The sequence below is a fragment of the Stenella coeruleoalba genome, assembly GCF_951394435.1.
Source record: "Stenella coeruleoalba genome assembly, chromosome: 1".
Taxonomy (NCBI): Eukaryota; Metazoa; Chordata; class Mammalia; order Artiodactyla; family Delphinidae; genus Stenella; species Stenella coeruleoalba.
In genome coordinates this window covers 121,621,860-121,646,272 of record NC_137169.1, presented here as the reverse complement: position 1 = coordinate 121,646,272, position 24,413 = coordinate 121,621,860, and the positions used below count along the sequence as shown (strand labels likewise).

The 24,413-nt window shown below is 44.3% G+C and overlaps 1 long non-coding RNA gene across 35 annotated transcripts in view; it reads left to right on the top strand.

Annotated features, from left to right (window-relative positions):
• The window catches only part of LOC307186525, a 2,785,769-nt gene that overhangs the window by 2,133,125 nt on the left and 628,231 nt on the right, over nt 1-24,413 (top strand). The window contains exon 8 of one of the 35 annotated variants that reach the window (XR_013828367.1): nt 18,488-18,565. The exons of the other annotated variants lie outside the window; for them this stretch is intronic. This is a non-coding gene — a long non-coding RNA (uncharacterized lncRNA). The remainder of the gene's footprint in view (nt 1-18,487; nt 18,566-24,413) is intronic. 35 annotated transcript variants of the gene reach the window in all.

Sequence of the window (24,413 nt, the reverse complement as noted above, 5' to 3'; positions counted from 1 at the left end):
GAATTTTTGCACCCTTGGGGCCAGACGGCCCGGAAGTATTGTTTTAGTTGTATGTGGAGTCCTGCCACTCACAAGCCAAAATTTCTTGTGACTCTGGGACTAATGGAATACAAAAGAAGGCATCATTGAAGACTAATACAGAATACCATGTCCTGGTGGTTGGTAGAATGACCAGCAGGGTGTAGGAATTAGGAGCAACTGGAGATATATCCTCGGTGGCTTCACTGACTGTCCTGACATCCTTTACCAGGTCCCCAGCAGCCCATGGGGCTCTCGTGGTCAGACCAATCCCAGAATATGGAGCTCACCTGGGCAGGTACCCCACCCCCACCCCAGCCCACGGGGCTCTCGTGGTCAGGCCCCTCCCAGGATACAGAGCTACCCTTGCAGGTACCGTGGCAGGGCTGGGCACACAGGAACCGTGCACATAGCCCTCATTGCAGAGCACCCCCAGCTCACCTGTCGCTCAGAGCTGACACAGAGCACCTCAGAGCAGGACTTGAACTAACAAACAGCAGCTGCGACAGGTCTGTGACCCTGGGCATCACTCCGTGAGGCCTCCCTCCACCTGGTCTTCCAGAGACTTCCACTGCACCCGGGGCACCAGGCCTCTGTCTCCAACCACCACCCACCCCTCCTCTCCCTGACTCCTGGGTTCCTCTCATTAGGAGAGGGTTTTCTTGAAGTTGTCTCCCACTCATGGGCCAGATAAAATGATTAGAAAACAAGCCAAAGCTGCAGCCCCTTGTCTATCCTGACTCTCAGGAGCCCACACCTGTTCCTTGGACCTGGCCGGTTCAGCAAGTTCCATTTTCTGCAACTGTGAGCCCCTGAGGGGTGATGATTTGCTGACCTGGGCAGCCTTACCGTGCCGGCCAGCCCTCCCCAGGTGTGCCTGGGTTGAGATCAATATAAATACCACTCCAGGCAGCAAGAGCCCCTGCAGCCGTGCCTGACGCCATTTTCTCTGCCCTGTCAGCAGTCTCGGGGCTGGGCTGGTGGGAGGGAGTGAGAGGCCACGGCTTTGTGGGTGGCCCAGTGTGAGTGGGGCTCTGCTGGACTTTCTGCAGCAGTTGCCAGGCTGCCACCTGCTAAAGAAGAGGATGTGTCACCCATACCTGCTGCTGGAATTTCTCCCTGGGCAGAGGTGAGGAAGGAAAAAAGCAGTGGGGGCAGGGACAGGACGGGTATCTCAGGCAGGGAAATGGAAATCTTCCAGAAGAGCACCCAGGGCCAGGACCATCCTGGCTGGCCTGCAGGCACCAAGTCGGCCGGCATGCTGTCACTCGTGTGGCTCTATGGCCCTTCCTCTAGGCTTTCAAGTCCTTGTATATATTCAGGTGTTTTACCTGGGACGGGTGGGAATAGTTCAGCAGCAACTGGCCTGGGGCTCAGCTCACGTTTACTCACAGATGCCTCGGCACGGTGCCCCAGCTTTGCAATGAGGACGCTTGTTGCGTGGGGGCTGCTGGCTGAATGGGAGACGATTCCCCACCACTGACCAACTTCAGAATTGTTTACAACTGGAGCAAGTGCCCTGATACGGTTTTCCTCTGTGTAACTGGTGGGTTCTGTGTTTTTTTTCTCTTTTTCGTTTTTGGTTCAAGGTAGATTTTATTCCTCTTTTTTGTATTTACAGATATAAGCATGGAAATAATTTATTCATATAAATACATGTATGTGCAGGGAATAATTGTTTTTTCTGTTTTATTTTTTAAATTTTACTTCTTTTTAATTTTGAATTTTATTTTATATTTTTATACAGCAGGTTCTTATTGGTTATCTATTTTATACATATAAATGTATACATGCCAATCCCAGTCTCTCAACTCCTCCCACCACCACCCCCCCAACAGCTTTCCCCCCTTGTTGTCCATACGTTTGTTGTCTACATCTGTTGCTCTATTTATGCCTTGCAAAATGGTTAATCTGTACAGTTTTTCTAGGTTCCACATATATGCATGAATATACAAGATTTGTTTTTCTCTTTCTGACTTACTTCACTCTGTATGACAGTCTCTAGATCCATCGACGTCTCTACAAATGACCCAATTTCATTCCTTTTCATGGCTTAGTAATATTCCATTTTATATATGTACCACAGCTTTATGCATTCGTCTGTCTGTGGGCATTTAGGTTGCTTCCATTACCTCGATATTGTAAATAGTGATGCAATGAACATTGCGGTGAATGACTCTTTTTGATTTATGGTTTTGTCTGGGTATATGTCCAGTACTGGGATTGCTGTATCATATGGTAATTCTATTGTTAGTTTCTTAAGAAATTCCATATTGTTCTCCATAATGACTGTATCAATTTATATTCCCAACAATAGTGGAAGAGGGTTCCTTTTCTCCACACCCTTTCCAGCATTTTTTGTTTGTAGATTTTCAATGATGCCTATTCTACCAGGTGTGAGGTGATACCTCATTGTTGAATCCATTTCGTTGAGCAAGGGGTAGCTCTTGTCTATTACATATTTGGCTTATGGAACGGTATCTGTGCTAATTTCAAACTCTGCTTTTATGCAGCACCCCAACTCACCTTCCCCCTTAAGCAGGCATAAGTTGGTTTTCTAAACTTGAGACCCTGTTCTGTTTTGTAATTCAGTTCATGTGTAGCCAAGTTCACATTCCGTGTATTAGTGATACCTTATGATGTTTCTTTTTCTGTGTGACTTATTTCACTTAGAATCATCGTGCCTCAATCCACTCATTATGCTGGTACGGGCCTGGTGACATAGATTTCATTGCTGAGTGGTATTCTGTTGTACAGAAGTACCGCAACTTCTTTATCCATTATTTGCTCTCTGGGATATTTAACTTGTGCCGTAGAAGAGATTTCTGTAAAAAGAGCCATCCCAAATTTTGGGGTTGCTGTGTCTTTTTGATATTAATTTCCCTAAGCTATAGGACCATAAGTGGAAGTGCCCTAGGCTCTGTTGCTTTGTTTTTTAGATGTTTCAGGAAACACCATACACATCTCCCGAGTGTCTGTTGGCAATTTACATCCCGCCCATCAGCATAACAAGGCTCCCAGTTCTCCATGGCCTGTCCTGCCTTTCTGGATTTTACACTTTATTCTGATGGCCCTTTTGACCGGGGGGAAGTGAGACTTCATTGTAGTGCAGATTTCCTTTGCAAGCTTGCTTGGTTGGCCAAAAAGGGCGTATGCGTTTTTTCCTGAATATATTCAGGAAAAAACGCATATGCCCCTTTGGCAAAGTGCATCATTGTGGACGTTCTGCCTCTTTTCCTACGCTTTCAATGCAATTCCAGTCTACCTCCTGAAATCGGTATCCTGCAATTCTGCCCCGCTTTCAAGTCCTCTTGGCAGCCTTACTTCAGTTTATTTTTGGACGATAGCTGTCATTTATAACTCTGCAGGTTTGTGAATTACAGAGACCCTGAGCTCCTTTCTTCAACTCGCTTTCTTTTGAGCTGGCCGCAACACCGCAGGATGGCTTCAGGCCCTAATCTGGTTCCGGCACGGCACGCTGAGCCTTTGGTTATTTCCTCTTCCTGGTGGGAAATGAGAGTTAAATTTGCCCGTCCAGACACCTCCAGCTAGTCTCTCATTGGTTCTCCCTATTCCTGTTCATCTTCCGCAGAAATTGCAAACTGGGCCAAACAGGAGGTTAAAGGCGCTGACTCTCCAAGTTGGGAGACTGTTAGTAAAGGGTCTGGAATGTTGCACCCGAGTACCAGGGGAGGAAACCTGAGACATATTTGAACACGTCTCCCGTTCACACGGTTGATCATACTCGGGGTTCCACATGCATGTTTTAGTTGAAGGAAGAATACCTTAAACCTGGAGAGTTGAGACCCGTGGAATGGGTACCATGCAATATGACTTCAAAGGGTCTTCATTTGCTCACCGAACCTCTCCAATCCTATCACTGCTGCGTTCATGCCCCTGTACACATGCTTGATTCTCTTTCGGAGACATAGCAATCCATAGGTTTTAAGATACTTACTAGTCAGGTACATTCTTAGGCGTTTAATATGCGGTGTTGAGTCCATTTCGTTGAGCAAGGAGTAGCTCTTGTCTATTCCATATTTGGCTTAAGGAACTTTATCTGTGCTCATTTCAATCTCTGGTTTTATGCAGCACCCCAACTCACCTTTCCCCTTAAGCAAGCATAAGTTGGTTTTCTAAATTTGAGACCCTGTTCTGTTCTGTAATTCAGTTCCTGTGTAGCCAAGTTTACATTCCGTGTATTACTGATATCTTATGATGTTTCTTTTTCTGTGTGACTTATTTCAGTTAGAATCATCATACCTGAATCCACTCATTGTTCTGCTAAGGGCCTGATGACATAGATTTCATTGCTGAGTGATATTGCTTTGTAAGTAAATACCACAACTTCTTTATCCATTTTTCACTTTCTGCGATGTTGAACTTGTACTGGAAACGAGGTTCTTGTAAACAGAGGCATCCCAAACTTTGGGGTGGCTGTGTCTTTTTGATTTTAATTTCCCTAAGGTATAGGACCATAAGTGGCAGTGCCCTAGGCTCTGTTGCTTTGTTTTTTAGATGTTTCAGGAAACACCATACACTTCTCCGGAGTGTCTGTTGGCAATTTACATCCCGCCCATCAGCATAACAAGGCTCCCAGTTCTCCATGGCCTGTCCTGCCTTTCTGGATTTTACACTTTTTTCAGATGGCCCTTTTGACCGGGGGGAAGTGAGACTTCATTGTAGTGCAGATTTCCTTTGCAAGCTTGCTTGGTTGGCCAAAAAGGGCGTATGCGTTTTTTCCTGAATATATTCAGGAAAAAACGCATATGCCCCTTTGGCAAAGTGCATCATTGTGGACGTTCTGCCTCTTTTCCTACGCTTTCAATGCAATTCCAGTCTACCTCCTGAAATCGGTATCCTGCAATTCTGCCCCGCTTTCAAGTCCTCTTGGCAGCCTTACTTCAGTTTATTTTTGGACGATAGCTGTCATTTATAACTCTGCAGGTTTGTGAATTACAGAGACCCTGAGCTCCTTTCTTCAACTCGCTTTCTTTTGAGCTGGCCGCAACACCGCAGGATGGCTTCAGGCCCTAATCTGGTTCCGGCACGGCACGCTGAGCCTTTGGTTATTTCCTCTTCCTGGTGGGAAATGAGAGTTAAATTTGCCCGTCCAGACACCTCCAGCTAGTCTCTCATTGGTTCTCCCTATTCCTGTTCATCTTCCGCAGAAATTGCAAACTGGGCCAAACAGGAGGTTAAAGGCGCTGACTCTCCAAGTTGGGAGACTGTTAGTAAAGGGTCTGGAATGTTGCACCCGAGTACCAGGGGAGGAAACCTGAGACATATTTGAACACGTCTCCCGTTCACACGGTTGATCATACTCGGGGTTCCACATGCATGTTTTAGTTGAAGGAAGAATACCTTAAACCTGGAGAGTTGAGACCCGTGGAATGGGTACCATGCAATATGACTTCAAAGGGTCTTCATTTGCTCACCGAACCTCTCCAATCCTATCACTGCTGCGTTCATGCCCCTGTACACATGCTTGATTCTCTTTCGGAGACATAGCAATCCATAGGTTTTAAGATACTTACTAGTCAGGTACATTCTTAGGCGTTTAATATGCGGTGTTGAGTCCATTTCGTTGAGCAAGGAGTAGCTCTTGTCTATTCCATATTTGGCTTAAGGAACTTTATCTGTGCTCATTTCAATCTCTGGTTTTATGCAGCACCCCAACTCACCTTTCCCCTTAAGCAAGCATAAGTTGGTTTTCTAAATTTGAGACCCTGTTCTGTTCTGTAATTCAGTTCCTGTGTAGCCAAGTTTACATTCCGTGTATTACTGATATCTTATGATGTTTCTTTTTCTGTGTGACTTATTTCAGTTAGAATCATCATACCTGAATCCACTCATTGTTCTGCTAAGGGCCTGATGACATAGATTTCATTGCTGAGTGATATTGCTTTGTAAGTAAATACCACAACTTCTTTATCCATTTTTCACTTTCTGCGATGTTGAACTTGTACTGGAAACGAGGTTCTTGTAAACAGAGGCATCCCAAACTTTGGGGTGGCTGTGTCTTTTTGATTTTAATTTCCCTAAGGTATAGGACCATAAGTGGCAGTGCCCTAGGCTCTGTTGCTTTGTTTTTTAGATGTTTCAGGAAACACCATACACTTCTCCGGAGTGTCTGTTGGCAATTTACATCCCGCCCATCAGCATAACAAGGCTCCCAGTTCTCCATGGCCTGTCCTGCCTTTCTGGATTTTACACTTTTTTCAGATGGCCCTTTTGACCGGGGGGAAGTGAGACTTCATTGTAGTGCAGATTTCCTTTGCAAGCTTGCTTGGTTGGCCAAAAAGGGCGTATGCGTTTTTTCCTGAATATATTCAGGAAAAAACGCATACGCCCTTTTTGGCCAAGTGCATCATTGTGGACGTTCTGCCTCTTTTCCTATGCTTTCAATGCAATTCCAGTCTACCTCCTGAAATCGGTTTCCTGCAATTCTGCCCCGCTTTCAAGTCCTCTTGGCAGCCTTACTTCAGTCTATTTTTGGACAATAGCTGTCATTTATAACTCTGCAGGTTTGTGAATTACAGTGCCCCTGAGCTCCTTTCTTCAACTCGCTTTCTTGTGACCTGGCCGCAACACCGCAGGATGGCTTCAGGCCCTAATCTGGTTCCAGCACGGCATGCTGAGCCTTTGCTTATTTCATCTTCCTGGTGGGAAATGAGAGTTAAATTTGCCCGTCCAGACACCTCCAGCTAGTCTCTCATTGGTTCTCGCTATTCCTGTTCATCTTCCGCAGAAATTGCAAACTGGGCCAAACAGGAGGTTAAAGGCGCTGACTCTCCAAGTGGGGAGAGTGTTAGTAAAGCGTCTGGAATGTTGCACCCGAGTACCAGGGGAGGAAAACTGAGACATATTTGAACACGTCTCCCGTTCACATGGTTGATCATACTCTGGGTTCCACATGCAGGTTTTAGCTGAAGGAAGAATACCTTAAACCTGGAGAGTTAAGACCCGTGTAATGGGTACCATGCAATATGACTTCAAAGGGTCTTCATTTGCTCACCGAACCTCTCCAATCCTATCACTGCTGCGTTTATGCCCCTGTACACATGCTTGATTCTCTTTCGGAGACATAGCAATCCATAGGTTTTAAGATACTTACTAGTCAGGTACATTCTTAGGCGTTTAATATGCGGTGTTGAGTCCATTTCGTTGAGCAAGGAGTAGCTCTTGTCTATTCCATATTTGGCTTAAGGAACTTTATCTGTGCTCATTTCAATCTCTGGTTTTATGCAGCACCCCAACTCACCTTTCCCCTTAAGCAAGCATAAGTTGCTTTTCTAAATTTGAGACCCTGTTCTGTTTTGGAATGCAGTTCCTGTGTAGCCAAGTTTACATTCCGTGTATTAGTGATATCTTATGATGTTTCTTTTTCTGTGTGACTTATTTCAGTTAGAATCATCATACCTGAATCCACTCATTGTGCTGCTACGGGCCTGATGACATAGATTTCATTGCTGAGTGATATTGCTTTGTAAGTAAATACCACAACTTCTTTATCCATTTTTCACTTTCTGCGATGTTGAACTTGTACTGTAAACGAGGTTCTTGTAAACAGAGCCGTTCCAAACTTTGGGGTGGCTGTGTCTTTTTGATTTTAATTTCCCTAAGCTATAGGACCATAAGTGGAAGTGCCCTAGGCTCTGTTGCTTTGTTTTTTAGATGTTTCAGGAAACACCATACACTTCTCCCGAGTGTCTGTTGGCAATTTACATCCCGCCCATCAGCATAACAAGGCTCCCAGTTCTCCATGGCCTGTCCTGCCTTTCTGGATTTTACACTTTTTTCAGATGGCCCTTTTTACCGGGGGGAAGTGAGACTTCATTGTAGTGCAGATTTCATTTGCAAGCTTGCTTGGTTGGCCAAAAACGGCGTATGCGTTTTTTCCTGAATATATTCAGGAAAAAACGCATACGCCCTTTTTGGCCAAGTGCATCATTGTGGACGTTCTGCCTCTTTTCCTATGCTTTCAATGCAATTCCAGTCTACCTCCTGAAATCGGTTTCCTGCAATTCTGCCCCGCTTTCAAGTCCTCTTGGCAGCCTTACTTCAGTCTATTTTGGGACGATAGCTGTCATTTATAACTCTGCAGGTTTGTGAATTACAGTGCCCCTGAGCTGCTTTCTTCAACTCGCTTTCTTTTGAGCTGGCCGCAACACCGCAGGATGGCTTCAGGCCCTAATCTGGTTCCGGCACGGCACACTGAGCCTTTGGTTATTTCCTCTTCCTGGTGGGAAATGAGAGTTAAATTTGCCCGTCCAGACACCTCCAGCTAGCCTCTCATTGGTTCTCACTATTCCTGTTCATCTTCCGCAGAAATTGCAAACTGGGCCAAACAGGAGGTTAAAGGCGCTGACTTTCCAAGCGGGGAGAGTATTAGTAAAGCGTCTGGAATGTTGCACCCGAGTACCAGGGGAAGAAAACTGAGACATATTTGAACACGTCTCCCGTTCACACGGTTGATCATACTTGGGTTCCACATGCATGTTTTAGCTGAAGGAAGAATACCTAAAACGTGGGTAGTTGAAACCCGTGTAATGGGTACCATGCAATATGACTTCAAAGGGTCTTCATTTGCTCACTGAACCTCTCCAATCCTATCACTGCTGCGTTTATGCCCCTGTACACACGCTTGATTCTCTTTCGGAGACATAGCAATCTATAGGTTTTAAGATACTTACTAGTCAGGTACATTCTTAGGCGTTTAATATGCGGTGTTGAGTCCATTTCGTTGAGCAAGGAGTAGCTCTTGTCTATTCCATATTTGGCTTAAGGAACTTTATCTGTGCTCATTTCAATCTCTGGTTTTATGCAGCACCCCAACTCACCTTTCCCCTTAAGCAAGCATAAGTTGGTTTTCTAAATTTGAGACCCTGTTCTCTTCTGTAATTCAGTTCCTGTGTAGCCAAGTTTACATTCCGTGTATTACTGATATCTTATGATGTTTCTTTTTCTGTGTGACTTATTTCAGTTAGAATCATCATACCTGAATCCACTCATTGTGCTGCTAAGGGCCTGATGACACAGATTTCATTGCTGAGTGATATTGCTTTGTAAGTAAATACCACAACTTCTTTATCCATTTTTCACTTTCTGCGATGTTGAACTTGTACTGTAAACGAGGTTCTTGTTAACAGAGCCGTTCCAAACTTTGGGGTGGCTGTGTCTTTTTGATTTTAATTTCCCTAAGCTATAGGACCATAAGTGGAAGTGCCCTAGGTTCTGTTGCTTTGTTTTTTAGATGTTTCAGGAAACACCATACACTTCTCCCGAGTGGTTGTTGGCAATTTACATCCCGCCTATCAGCATAACAAGGCTCCCAGTTCTCCATGGCCTGTCCTGCCTTTCTGGATTTTACACTTTTTTCAGATGGCCCTTTTGACCGGGGAGAAGTGAGACTTCATTGTAGTGCAGATTTCCTTTGCAAGCTTGCTTGGTTGGCCAAAAAGGGCGTATGCGTTTTTTCCTGAATATATTCAGGAAAAAACGCATACGCACTTTTTGGCCAAGTGCATCATTGTGGACGTTCTGCCTCTTTTCCTATGCTTTCAATGCAATTCCAGTCTACCTCCTGAAATCGGTTTCCTGCAATTCTGCCCCGCTTTCAAGTCCTCTTGGCAGCCTTACTTCAGTCTATTTTTGGACGATAGCTGTCATTTATAACTCTGCAGGTTTGTGAATTACAGTGCCCCTGAGCTCCTTTCTTCAACTCGCTTTCTTTTGAGCTGGCCGCAACACTGCAGGATGGCTTCAGGCCCTAATCTGGTTCCGGCACGGCACACTGAGCCTTTGGTTATTTCCTCTTCCTGGTGGGAAATGAGAGTTAAATTTGCCCGTCCAGACACCTCCAGCTAGCCTCTCATTGGTTCTCGCTATTCCTGTTCATCTTCCGCAGAAATTGCAAACTGGGCCAAACAGGAGGTTAAAGGTGCTGACTTTCCAAGTGGGGAGAGTGTTAGTAAAGCGTCTGGAATGTTGCACCCGAGTACCAGGGGAGGAAAACTGAGACATATTTGAACACGTCTCCCGATCACATGGTTGATCATACTCTAGGTTCCACATGCATGTTTTAGCTGAAGGAAGAATACCTTAAACCTGGGTAGTTGAAACCCGTGGAATGGGTACCATGCAATATGACTTCAAAGGGTCTTCATTTGCTCACCGAACCTCTCCAATCCTATCACTGCTGCGTTCATGCCCCTGTACACATGCTTGATTCTCTTTCGGAGACATAGCAATCCATAGGTTTTAAGATACTTACTAGTCAGGTACATTCTTAGGCGTTTAATATGCGGTGTTGAGTCCATTTCGTTGAGCAAGGAGTAGCTCTTGTCTATTCCATATTTGGCTTAAGGAACTTTATCTGTGCTCATTTCAATCTCTGGTTTTATGCAGCACCCCAACTCACCTTTCCCCTTAAGCAAGCATAAGTTGGTTTTCTAAATTTGAGACCCTGTTCTGTTCTGTAATTCAGTTCCTGTGTAGCCAAGTTTACATTCCGTGTATTACTGATATCTTATGATGTTTCTTTTTCTGTGTGACTTATTTCAGTTAGAATCATCATACCTGAATCCACTCATTGTTCTGCTAAGGGCCTGATGACATAGATTTCATTGCTGAGTGATATTGCTTTGTAAGTAAATACCACAAGTTCTTTATCCATTTTTCACTTTCTGCGATGTTGAACTTGTACTGTAAACGAGGTTCTTGTAAACAGAGGCATCCCAAACTTTGGGGTGGCTGTGTCTTTTTGATTTTAATTTCCCTAAGCTATAGGACCATAAGTGGAAGTGCCCTAGGCTCTGTTGCTTTGTTTTTTAGATGTTTCAGGAAACACCATACACTTCTCCGGAGTGTCTGTTGGCAATTTACATCCCGCCCATCAGCATAACAAGGCTCCCAGTTCTCCATGGCCTGTCCTGCCTTTCTGGATTTTACACTTTTTTCAGATGGCCCTTTTGACCGGGGGGAAGTGAGACTTCATTGTAGTGCAGATTTCCTTTGCAAGCTTGCTTGGTTGGCCAAAAAGGGCGTATGCGTTTTTTCCTGAATATATTCAGGAAAAAACGCATACGCACTTTTTGGCCAAGTGCATCATTGTGGACGTTCTGCCTCTTTTCCTATGCTTTCAATGCAATTCCAGTCTACCTCCTGAAATCGGTTTCCTGCAATTCTGCCCCGCTTTCAAGTCCTCTTGGCAGCCTTACTTCAGTCTATTTTTGGACAATAGCTGTCATTTATAACTCTGCAGGTTTGTGAATTACAGTGCCCCTGAGCTCCTTTCTTCAACTCGCTTTCTTGTGACCTGGCCGCAACACCGCAGGATGGCTTCAGGCCCTAATCTGGTTCCAGCACGGCACGCTGAGCCTTTGCTTATTTCCTCTTCCTGGTGGGAAATGAGAGTTAAATTTGCCCGTCCAGACACCTCCAGCTAGTCTCTCATTGGTTCTCGCTATTCCTGTTCATCTTCCGCAGAAATTGCAAACTGGGCCAAACAGGAGGTTAAAGGCGCTGACTCTCCAAGTGGGGAGAGTGTTAGTAAAGCGTCTGGAATGTTGCACCCGAGTACCAGGGGAGGAAAACTGAGACATATTTGAACACGTCTCCCGTTCACATGGTTGATCATACTCTGGGTTCCACATGCAGGTTTTAGCTGAAGGAAGAATACCTTAAACCTGGAGAGTTAAGACCCGTGTAATGGGTACCATGCAATATGACTTCAAAGGGTCTTCATTTGCTCACCGAACCTCTCCAATCCTATCACTGCTGCGTTTATGCCCCTGTACACATGCTTGATTCTCTTTCGGAGACATAGCAATCCATAGGTTTTAAGATACTTACTAGTCAGGTACATTCTTAGGCGTTTAATATGCGGTGTTGAGTCCATTTCGTTGAGCAAGGAGTAGCTCTTGTCTATTCCATATTTGGCTTAAGGAACTTTATCTGTGCTCATTTCAATCTCTGGTTTTATGCAGCACCCCAACTCACCTTTCCCCTTAAGCAAGCATAAGTTCGTTTTCTAAATTTGAGACCCTGTTCTGTTTTGGAATGCAGTTCCTGTGTAGCCAAGTTTACATTCCGTGTATTAGTGATATCTTATGATGTTTCTTTTTCTGTGTGACTTATTTCAGTTAGAATCATCATACCTGAATCCACTCATTGTGCTGCTAAGGGCCTGATGACACAGATTTCATTGCTGAGTGATATTGCTTTGTAAGTAAATACCACAACTTTTTTATCCATTTTTCACTTTCTGCGATGTTGAACTTGTACTGTAAACGAGGTTCTTGTAAACAGAGCCGTTCGAAACTTTGGGGTGGCTGTGTCTTTTTTATTTTAAATTCCCTAAGCTATAGGACCATAAGTGGAAGTGCCCTAGGCTCTGTTGCTTTGTTTTTTAGATGTTTCAGGAAACACCATACTCTTCTCCCGAGTGTTTGTTGGCAATTTACATCCCGCCCTTCAGCATAACAAGGCTCCCAGTTCTCCATGGCCTGTCCTGCCTTTCTGGATTTTACACTTTTTTCAGATGGCCCTTTTGACCGGGGGGAAGTGAGACTTCATTGTAGTGCAGATTTCCTTTGCAAGCTTGCTTGGTTGGCCAAAAAGGGCGTATGCGTTTTTTCCTGAATATATTCAGGAAAAAACGCATACGCCCTTTTTGGCCAAGTGCATCATTGTGGACGTTCTGCCTCTTTTCCTATGCTTTCAATGCAATTCCAGTCTACCTCCTGAAATCGGTTTCCTGCAATTCTGCCCCGCTTTCAAGTCCTCTTGGCAGCCTTACTTCAGTCTATTTTGGGACGATAGCTGTCATTTATAACTCTGCAGGTTTGTGAATTACAGTGCCCCTGAGCTGCTTTCTTCAACTCGCTTTCTTTTGAGCTGGCCGCAACACCGCAGGATGGCTTCAGGCCCTAATCTGGTTCCGGCACGGCACACTGAGCCTTTGGTTATTTCCTCTTCCTGGTGGGAAATGAGAGTTAAATTTGCCCGTCCAGACACCTCCAGCTAGCCTCTCATTGGTTCTCACTATTCCTGTTCATCTTCCACAGAAATTGCAAACTGGGCCAAACAGGAGGTTAAAGGCGCTGACTTTCCAAGTGGGGAGAGTATTAGTAAAGCGTCTGGAATGTTGCACCCGAGTACCAGGGGAAGAAAACTGAGACATATTTGAACACGTCTCCCGTTCACATGGTTGATCATACTTGGGTTCCACATGCATGTTTTAGCTGAAGGAAGAATACCTAAAACGTGGGTAGTTGAAACCCGTGTAATGGGTACCATGCAATATGACTTCAAAGGGTCTTCATTTGCTCACTGAACCTCTGCAATCCTATCACTGCTGCGTTTATGCCCCTGTACACATGCTTGATTCTCTTTCGGAGACATAGCAATCTATAGGTTTTAAGATACTTACTAGTCAGGTACATTCTTAGGCGTTTAATATGCGGTGTTGAGTCCATTTCGTTGAGCAAGGAGTAGCTCTTGTCTATTCCATATTTGGCTTAAGGAACTTTATCTGTGCTCATTTCAATCTCTGGTTTTATGCAGCACCCCAACTCACCTTTCCCCTTAAGCAAGCATAAGTTGGTTTTCTAAATTTGAGACCCTGTTCTCTTGTGTAATTCAGTTCCTGTGTAGCCAAGTTTACATTCCGTGTATTACTGATATCTTATGATGTTTCTTTTTCTGTGTGACTTATTTCAGTTAGAATCATCATACCTGAATCCACTCATTGTGCTGCTAAGGGCCTGATGACACAGATTTCATTGCTGAGTGATATTGCTTTGTAAGTAAATACCACAACTTCTTTATCCATTTTTCACTTTCTGCGATGTTGAACTTGTACTGTAAACGAGGTTCTTGTTAACAGAGCCGTTCCAAACTTTGGGGTGGCTGTGTCTTTTTGATTTTAATTTCCCTAAGCTATAGGACCATAAGTGGAAGTGCCCTAGGTTCTGTTGCTTTGTTTTTTAGATGTTTCAGGAAACACCATACACTTCTCCCGAGTGGTTGTTGGCAATTTACATCCCGCCTATCAGCATAACAAGGCTCCCAGTTCTCCATGGCCTGTCCTGCCTTTCTGGATTTTACACTTTTTTCAGATGGCCCTTTTGACCGGGGGGAAGTGAGACTTCATTGTAGTGCAGATTTCCTTTGCAAGCTTGCTTGGTTGGCCAAAAAGAGCGTATGCGTTTTTTCCTGAATATATTCAAGAAAAAATGCATACGCCCTTTTTGGCCAAGTGCATCATTGTGGACGTTCTGCCTCTTTTCCTATGCTTTCAATGCAATTCCAGTCTACCTCCTGAAATCGGTTTCCTGCAATTCTGCCCCGCTTTCAAGTCCTCTTGGCAGCCTTACTTCAGTCTATTTTTGGACGATAGCTGTCATTTATAACTCTGCAGGTTTGTGAATTACAGTGCCCCTGAGCTCCTTTCTTCAACTCGCTTTCTTTTGAGCTGGCCGCAACACTGCAGGATGGCTTCAGGCCCTAATCTGGTTCCGGCACGGCACACTGAGCCTTTGGTTATTTCCTCTTCCTGGTGGGAAATGAGAGTTAAATTTGCCCGTCCAGACACCTCCAGCTAGCCTCTCATTGGTTCTCGCTATTCCTGTTCATCTTCCGCAGAAATTGCAAACTGGGCCAAACAGGAGGTTAAAGGTGCTGACTTTCCAAGTGGGGAGAGTGTTAGTAAAGCGTCTGGAATGTTGCACCCGAGTACCAGGGGAGGAAAACTGAGACATATTTGAACACGTCTCCCGATCACATGGTTGATCATACTCTAGGTTCCACATGCATGTTTTAGCTGAAGGAAGAATACCTTAAACCTGGGTAGTTGAAACCCGTGGAATGGGTACCATGCAATATGACTTCAAAGGGTCTTCATTTGCTCACCAAACCTCTCCAATCCTATCACTGCTGCGTTTATGCCCCTGTACACATGCTTGATTCTCTTTCGGAGACATAGCAATCTATAGGTTTTAAGATACTTACTAGTCAGGTACATTCTTAGGCGTTTAATATGCGGTGTTGAGTTCATTTCGTTGAGCAAGGAGTAGCTCTTGTCTATTCCATATTTGGCTTAAGGAACTTTATCTGTGCTCATTTCAATCTCTGGTTTTATGCAGCACCCCAACTCACCTTTACCCTTAAGCAAGCATAAGTTGGTTTTCTAAATTTGAGACCCTGTTCTGTTCTGTAATTCAGTTCCTGTGTAGCCAAGTTTACATTCCGTGTATTACTGATATCTTATGATGTTTCTTTTTCTGTGTGACTTATTTCAGTTAGAATCATCATACCTGAATCCACTCATTGTGCTGCTAAGGGCCTGATGACACAGATTTCATTGCTGAGTGATATTGCTTTGTAAGTAAATACCACAACTTCTTTATCCATTTTTCACTTTCTGCGATGTTGAACTTGTACTGTAAACGAGGTTCTTGTAAACAGAGCCGTTCCAAACTTTGGGGTGGCTGTGTCTTTTTCATTTTAATTTCCCTAAGCTATAGGACCATAAGTGGAAGTGCCCTAGGCTCTGTTGCTTTGTTTTTTAGATGTTTCAGGAAACACCATACACTTCTCCCGAGTGGTTGTTGGCAATTTACATCCCGCCCATCAGCATAACAAGGCTCCCAGTTCTCCATGGCCTGTCCTGCCTTTCTGGATTTTACACTTTTTTCAGATGGCCCTTTTGACCGGGGGGAAGTGAGACTTCATTGTAGTGCAGATTTCCTTTGCAAGCTTGCTTGGTTGGCCAAAAAGGGCGTATGCGTTTTTTCCTGAATATATTCAGGAAAAAACGCATACGCCCTTTTTGGCCAAGTGCATCATTGTGGACGTTCTGCCTCTTTTCCTATGCTTTCAATGCAATTCCAGTCTACCTCCTGAAATCAGTTTCCTGCAATTCTGCCCCGCTTTCAAGTCCTCTTGGCAGCCTTACTTCAGTCTATTTTTGGACGATAGCTGTCATTTATTACTCTGCAGGTTTGTGAATTACAGTGCCCCTGAGCTCCTTTCTTCAACTCGCTTTCTTTTGAGTTGGCCGCAACACCACAGGATGGCTTCAGGCCCTAATCTGGTTCCGGTACGGCACGCTGAGCCTTTGGTTATTTCCTCTTCCTGGTGGGAAATGAGAGTTAAATTTGCCCGTCCAGACACCTCCAGCTAGCCTCTCATTGGTTCTCACTATTCCTGTTCATCTTCCGCAGAAATTGCAAACTGGGCCAAACAGGAGGTTAAAGGCGCTGACTCTCCAAGTGGGGAGAGTGTTAGTAAAGCGTCTGGAATGTTGCACCCGAGTACCAGGGGAGGAAAACTGAGACATATTTGAACACGTCTCCCGATCACATGGTTGATCATACTCTGGGTTCCACATGCATGTTTTAGCTGAAGGAAGAATACCTAAAATCTGGGTATTTGAAACCCGTGGAATGGGTACCATGCAATATGACTTCAAAGGGTCTTCATTTGCTCACTGAACCTCTCCAATCCTATCACTGCTGCGTTTATGCCCCTGTACACATGCTTGATTCTCTTTCGGAGACATAGCAATCTATAGGTTTTAAGATACTTACTAGTCAGGTACATTCTTAGGCGTTTAATATGCGGTGTTGAGTCCATTTCGTTGAGCAAGGAGTAGCTCTTGTCTATTCCATATTTGGCTTAAGGAACTTTATCTGTGCTCATTTCAATCTCTGGTTTTATGCAGCACCCCAACTCACCTTTCCCCTTAAGCAAGCATAAGTTGGTTTTCTAAATTTGAGACCCTGTTCTCTTCTGTAATTCAGTTCCTGTGTAGCCAAGTTTACATTCCGTGTATTACTTGTATCATATGATGTTTCTTTTTCTGTGTGACTTATTTCAGTTAGAATCATCATACCTGAATCCACTCATTGTGCTGCTAAGGGCCTGATGACACAGATTTCATTGCTGAGTGATATTGCTTTGTAAGTAAATACCACAACTTCTTTATCCATTTTTCACTTTCTGCGATGTTGAACTTGTACTGTAAACGAGGTTCTTGTTAACAGAGCCGTTCCAAACTTTGGGGTGGCTGTGTCTTTTTGATTTTAATTTCCCTAAGCTATAGGACCATAAGTGGAAGTGCCCTAGGTTCTGTTGCTTTGTTTTTTAGATGTTTCAGGAAACACCATACACTTCTCCCGAGTGGTTGTTGGCAATTTACATCCCGCCCATCAGCATAACAAGGCTCCCAGTTCTCCATGGCCTGTCCTGCCTTTCTGGATTTTACACTTTTTTCAGATGGCCCTTTTGACCGGGGGGAAGTGAGACTTCATTGTAGTGCAGATTTCCTTTGCAAGCTTGCTTGGTTGGCCAAAAAGGGCGTATGCGTTTTTTCCTGAATATATTCAGGAAAAAACGCATACGCCCTTTTTGGCCAAGTGCATCATTGTGGACGTTCTGCCTCTTTTCCTATGCTTTCAATGCAATTCCAGTCTACCTCCTGAAATCGGTTTCCTGCAATTCTGCCCCGCTTTCAAGTCCTCTTGGCAGCCTTACTTCCGTCTATTTTTGGACGATAGCTCTCATTTATAACTCTGCAGGTTTGTGAATTACAGTGCCCCTGAGCTCCTTTCTTCAACTCGCTTTCTTTTGAGCTGGCCGCAACACTGCAGGATGGCTTCAGGCCCTAATCTGGTTCCGGCACGGCACACTGATCCTTTGGTTATTTCCTCTTCCTGGTGGGAAATGAGAGTTAAATTTGCCCGTCCAGACACCTCCAGCTAGCCTCTCATTGGTTCTCACTATTCCTGTTCATCTTCCGCAGAAATTGCAAACTGGGCCAAACAGGAGGTTAAAGGTGCTGACTTTCCAAGTGGGGAGAGTGTTAGTAAAGCGTCTGGAATGTTGCACCCGAGTACCAGGGGAGGAAAACTGAGACATATTTGAACACGTCTCCCGATCACATGGTTGATCATACTCTAGGTTCCACATGCATGTTTTAGCTGAAGGAAGAATACCTTAAACCTGGGTAGTTGAAACCCGTGGAATGGGTACCATGCAATATGACTTCAAAGGGTCTTCATTTGCTCACCGAACCTCTCCAATCCTATCACTGCTGCGTTTATGCCCCTGTACACATGCTTGATTCTCTTTCGGAGACATAGCAATCCATAGGTTTTAAGATACTTACTAGTCAGGTACATTCTTAGGCGTTTAATATGCGGTGTTGAGTCCATTTCGTTGAGCAAGGAGTAGCTCTTGTCTATTCCATATTTGGCTTAAGGAACTTTATCTGTGCTCATTTCAATCTCTGGTTTTATGCAGCACCCCAACTCACCTTTCCCCTTAAGCAAGCATAAGTTGGTTTTCTAAATTTGAGACCCTGTTCTGTTCTGTAATTCAGTTCCTGTGTAGCCAAGTTTACATTCCGTGTATTACTGATATCTTATGATGTTTCTTTTTCTGTGTGACTTATTTCAGTTAGAATCATCATACCTGAATCCACTCATTGTGCTGCTAAGGGCCTGATGACACTGATTTCATTGCTGAGTGATATTGCTTTGTAAGTAAATACCACAACTTCTTTATCCATTTTTCACTTTCTGCGATGTTGAACTTGTACTGTAAACGAGGTTCTTGTAAACAGAGCCATTCCAAAATTTGGGGTGGCTGTGTCTTTTTGATTTTAATTTCCCTAAGCTATAGGACCATAAGTGGAAGTGCCCTAGGTTCTGTTGCTTTGTTTTTTAGATGTTTCAGGAAACACCATACACTTCTCCCGAGTGGTTGTTGGCAATTTACATCCCACCCATCAGCATAACAAGGCTCCCAGTTCTCCATGGCCTGTCCTGCCTTTCTGGATTTTACACTTTTTTCAGATGGCCCTTTTGACCGGGGGGAAGTGAGACTTCATTGTAGTGCAGATTTCCTTTGCAAGCTTGCTTGGTTGGCCAAAAAGGGCGTATGCGTTTTTTCCTGAATATATTCAGGAAAAAACGCATACGCCCTTTTTGGCCAAGTGCATCATTGTGGACGTTCTGCCTTTTTTCCTATGCTTTCAATGCAATTCCAGTATACCTCCTGAAATCGGTTTCCTGCAATTCTGCCCCGCTTTCAAGTTCTCTTGGCAGCCTTACTTTAGTCTATTTTTGGACGATAGCTGTCATTTATAACTCTGCAGGTTTGTGAATTACAGTGCCCCTGAGCTCCTTTCTTCAACTCGCTTTCTTGTGAGCTGGCCGCAACACCGCAGGATGGCTTCAGGCCCTAATCTGGTTCTGGCACGGCACGCTGAGCCTTTGGTTAATTCCTCTTCCTGGTGGGAAATGAGAGTTAAATTTGCCCGTCCAGACACCTCCAGCTAGCCTCTCATTGGTTCTCGCTATTCCTGTTCATCTTCCGCAGAAATTGCAAACTGGGCCAAACAGGAGGTTAAAGGCGCTGACTTTCCAAGTGGGGAGAGTGTTAGTAAAGCGTCTGGAATGTTGCACCCGAGTACCAGGGGAGGAAAACTGAGACATATTTGAACACGTCTCCCGTTCACATGGTTGATCATACTTGGGTTCCACATGCATGTTTTAGCTGAAGAAAGAATACCTAAAACCTGGGTAGTTGAAACCCGTGGAATAGGTACCATGCAATATGACTTCAAAGGGTCTTCATTTGCTCACCGAACCTCTCCAATCCTATCACTGCTGCGTTTATGCCCCTGTACACATGCTTTATTCTCTTTCGGAGACATAGCAATCTATAGGTTTTAAGATACTTACTAGTCAGGTACATTCTTAGGCGTTTAATATGGGGTGTTGAGTCCATTTCGTTGAGCAAAGAGTAGCTCTTGTCTATTCCATATTTGGCTTAAGGAACTTTATCTGTGCTCATTTCAATCTCTGGTTTTATGCAGCACCCCAACTCACCTTTCCCTTAAGCAAGCATAAGTTGGTTTTCTTAATTTGAGACCCTGTTCTGATTTGGAATGCAGTTCCTGTGTAGCCAAGTTTACATTCCGTGTATTAGTGATATCTTATGATGTTTCTTTTTCTGTGTGACTTATTTCAGTTAGAATCATCATACCTGAATCCACTCATTGTGCTGCTAAGGGCCTGATGACACAGATTTCATTGCTGAGTGATATTGCTTTGTAAGTAAATACCACAACTTCTTTATCCATTTTTCACTTTCTGCGATGTTGAACTTGTACTGTAAACGAGGTTCTTGTAAACAGAGCCGTTCCAAACTTTGGGGTGGCTGTGTCTTTTTCATTTTAATTTCCCTAAGCTATAGGACCATAAGTGGAAGTGCCCTAGGCTCTGTTGCTTTGTTTTTTAGATGTTTCAGGAAACACCATACACTTCTCCCGAGTGGTTGTTGGCAATTTACATCCCGCCCATCAGCATAACAAGGCTCCCAGTTCTCCATGGCCTGTCCTGCCTTTCTGGATTTTACACTTTTTTCAGACGGCCCTTTTTACCGGGGGGAAGTGAGACTTCATTGTAGTGCAGATTTCCTTTGCAAGCTTGCTTGGTTGGCCAAAAAGGGCGTATGCGTTTTTTCCTGAATATATTCAGGAAAAAACGCATACGCCCTTTTTGGCCAAGTGCATCATTGTGGACGTTCTGCCTCTTTTCCTATGCTTTCAATGCAATTCCAGTCTACCTCCTGAAATCGGTTTCCTGCAATTCTGCCCCGCTTTCAAGTCCTCTTGGCAGCCTTACTTCAGTCTATTTTTGGACGATAGCTGTCATTTATTACTCTGCAGGTTTGTGAATTACAGTGCCCCTGAGCTCCTTTCTTCAACTCGCTTTCTTTTGAGTTGGCCGCAACACCACAGGATGGCTTCTGGCCCTAATCTGGTTCCGGTACGGCACGCTGAGCCTTTGGTTATTTCCTCTTCCTGGTGGGAAATGAGAGTTAAATTTGCCCGTCCAGACACCTCCAGCTAGCCTCTCATTGGTTCTCACTATTCCTGTTCATCTTCCGCAGAAATTGCAAACTGGGCCAAACAGGAGGTTAAAGGCGCTGACTCTCCAAGTGGGGAGAGTGTTAGTAAAGCGTCTGGAATGTTGCACCCGAGTACCAGGGGAGGAAAACTGAGACATATTTGAACACGTCTCCCGATCACATGGTTGATCATACTCTGGGTTCCACATGCATGTTTTAGCTGAAGGAAGAATACCTAAAATCTGGGTATTTGAAACCCGTGGAATGGGTCCCATGCAATATGACTTCAAAGGGTCTTCATTTGCTCACTGAACCTCTCCAATCCTATCACTGCTGCGTTTATGCCCCTGTACACATGCTTGATTCTCTTTCGGAGACATAGCAATCTATAGGTTTTAAGATACTTACTAGTCAGGTACATTCTTAGGCGTTTAATATGCGGTGTTGAGTCCATTTCGTTGAGCAAGGAGTAGCTCTTGTCTATTCCATATTTGGCTTAAGGAACTTTATCTGTGCTCATTTCAATCTCTGGTTTTATGCAGCACCCCAACTCACCTTTCCCCTTAAGCAAGCATAAGTTGGTTTTCTAAATTTGAGACCCTGTTCTCTTCTGTAATTCAGTTCCTGTGTAGCCAAGTTTACATTCCGTGTATTAGTGATATCTTATGATGTTTCTTTTTCTGTGTGACTTATTTCAGTTAGAATCATCGTACCTGAATCCACTCATTGTGCTGCTAAGGGCCTGATGACACAGATTTCATTGCTGAGTGATATTGCTTTGTAAGTAAATACCACAAGTTCTTTATCCATTTTTCACTTTCTGCGATGTTGAACTTGTACTGTAAACGAGGTTCTTGTAAACAGAGCCGTTCCAAACTTTGGGGTGGCTGTGTCTTTTTGATTTTAATTTCCCTAAGCTATAGGACCATAAGTGGAAGTGCCCTAGGTTCTGTTGCTTTGTTTTTTACATGTTTCAGGAAACACCATACACTTCTCCCGAGTGGTTGTTGGCAATTTACATCCTGCCCATCAGCATAACAAGGCTCCCAGTTCTCCATGGCCTGTCCTGCCTTTCTGGATTTTACACTTTTTTCAGATGGCCCTTTTGACCGGGGGGAAGTGAGACTTCATTGTAGTGCAGATTTCCTTTGCAAGCTTGCTTGGTTGGCCAAAAAGGGCGTATGCGTTTTTTCCTGAATATATTCAGGAAAAAACGCATACGCCCTTTTTGGCCAAGTGCATCATTGTGGACGTTCTGCCTCTTTTCCTATGCTTTCAATGCAATTCCAGTCTACCTCCTGAAATCGGTTTCCTGCAATTCTGCCCCGCTTTCAAGTCCTCTTGGCAGCCTTACTTCAGTCTATTTTTGGACGATAGCTGTCATTTATAACTCTGCAGTTTTGTGAATTACAGTGCCCCTGAGCTCCTTTCTTCAACTCGCTTTCTTGTGACCTGGCCGCAACACCGCAGGATGGCTTCAGGCCCTAATCTGGTTCCGGGCCGGCATGCTGAGCCTTTGGTTAATTCCTCTTCCTGGTGGGAAATGAGAGTTAAATTTGCCCGTCCAGACACCTACAGCTAGCCTCTCATTGGTTCTCGCTATTCCTGTTCATCTTCCGCAGAAATTGCAAACTGGGCCAAACAGGAGGTTAAAGGGACTGACTCTCCAGGTCGGGAGAGTGTTAGTAAAGCGTCTGGAATGTTGCACCCGAGTACCAGGGGAGGAAAACTGAGACATATTTGAACACATCTCCCGTTCACATGGTTGATCATATTCTGGGTTCCACATGCATGTTTTAGCTGAAGGAAGAATACCTTAAACCTGGAGAGTTGAGACCCGTGTAATAGGTACCATGCAATATGACTTCAAAGGGTCTTCATTTGCTCACCGAACCTCTCCAATCCTATCACTGCTGCGTTTATGCCCCTGTACACACGCTTGATTCTCTTTTGGAGACATAGAAATCCATAGGTTTTAAGATACTTACTAGTCAGGTACATTCTTAGGCGTTTAATATGGGGTTTTGAGTCCATTTCGTTGAGCAAGGAGTAGCTCTTGTCTATTCCATATTTGGCTTAAGGAACTTTATCTGTGCTCATTTCAATCTCTGGTTTTATGCAGCACCCCAACTCACCTTTCACCTTAAGCAAGCATAAGTTGGTTTTCTAAATTTGATAACCTGTTCTGTTTTGGAATGCAGTTCCTGTGTAGCCAAGTTTACATTCTGTGTATTAGTGATATCTTATGATGTTTCTTTTTCTGTGTGACTTATTTCAGTTAGAATCATCATACCTGAATCCACTCATTGTGCTGCTAAGGGCCTGATGATACAGATTTCATTGCTGAGTGATATTGCTTTGTAAGTAAATACCACAACTTCTTTATCCATTTTTCACTTTCTGCGATGTTGAACTTGTACTGGAAACGAGGTTCTTGTAAACAGAGCCGTTCCAAACTTTGGGGTGGCTGTGTCTTTTTCATTTTCATTTCCCTAAGCTATAGGACCATAAGTGGAAGTGCCCTAGGCTCTGTTGCTTTGTTTTTTAGATGTTTCAGGAAACACCATACACTTCTCCCAAGTGGTTGTTGGCAATTTACATCCCGCCCATCAGCATAACAAGGCTCCCAGTTCTCCATGGCCTGTCCTGCCTTTCTGGATTTTACACTTTTTTCAGATGGCCCTTTTGACCGGGGGGAAGTGAGACTTCATTGTAGTGCAGATTTCCTTTGCAAGCTTGCTTGGTTGGCCAAAAAGGGCGTATGCGTTTTTTCCTGAATATATTCAGGAGAAAACGCATACGCCCTTTTTGGCCAAGTGCATCATTGTGGACGTTCTGCCTCTTTTCCTGTGCTTTCAATGCAATTCCAGTCTACCTCCTGAAATCGGTTTCCTGCAATTCTGCCCCGCTTTCAAGTCCTCTTGGCAGCCTTACTTCAGTCTATTTTTGGACGATAGCTGTCATTTATAACTCTGCAGGTTTGTGAATTACAGTGCCCCTGAGCTCCTTTCTTCAACTCGCTTTCTTGTGAGCTGGCCGCAACACCGCAGGATGGCTTCAGGCCCTAATCTGGTTCCGGCACGGCACGCTGAGCCTTTGGTTATTTCCTCTTCCTGGTGGGAAATGAGAGTTAAATTTGCCCGTCCAGACACCTCCAGCTAGTCTCTCATTGGTTCTCGCTATTCCTGTTCATCTTCCGCAGAAATTGCAAACTGGGCCAAACAGGAGGTTAAAGGCACTGACTCTCCAAGTGGGGAGAGTGTTAGTAAAGCGTCTGGAATGTTGCACCCGAGTACCAGGGGAGGAAAACTGAGACATATTTGAACACGTCTCCCGTTCACATGGTTGATCATACTTGGGTTCCACATGCATGTTTTAGCTGAAGGAAGAATACCTTAAACCTGGAGAGTTAAGACCCGTGTAATGGGTACCATGCAATATGACTTCAAAGGGTCTTCATTTGCTCACCG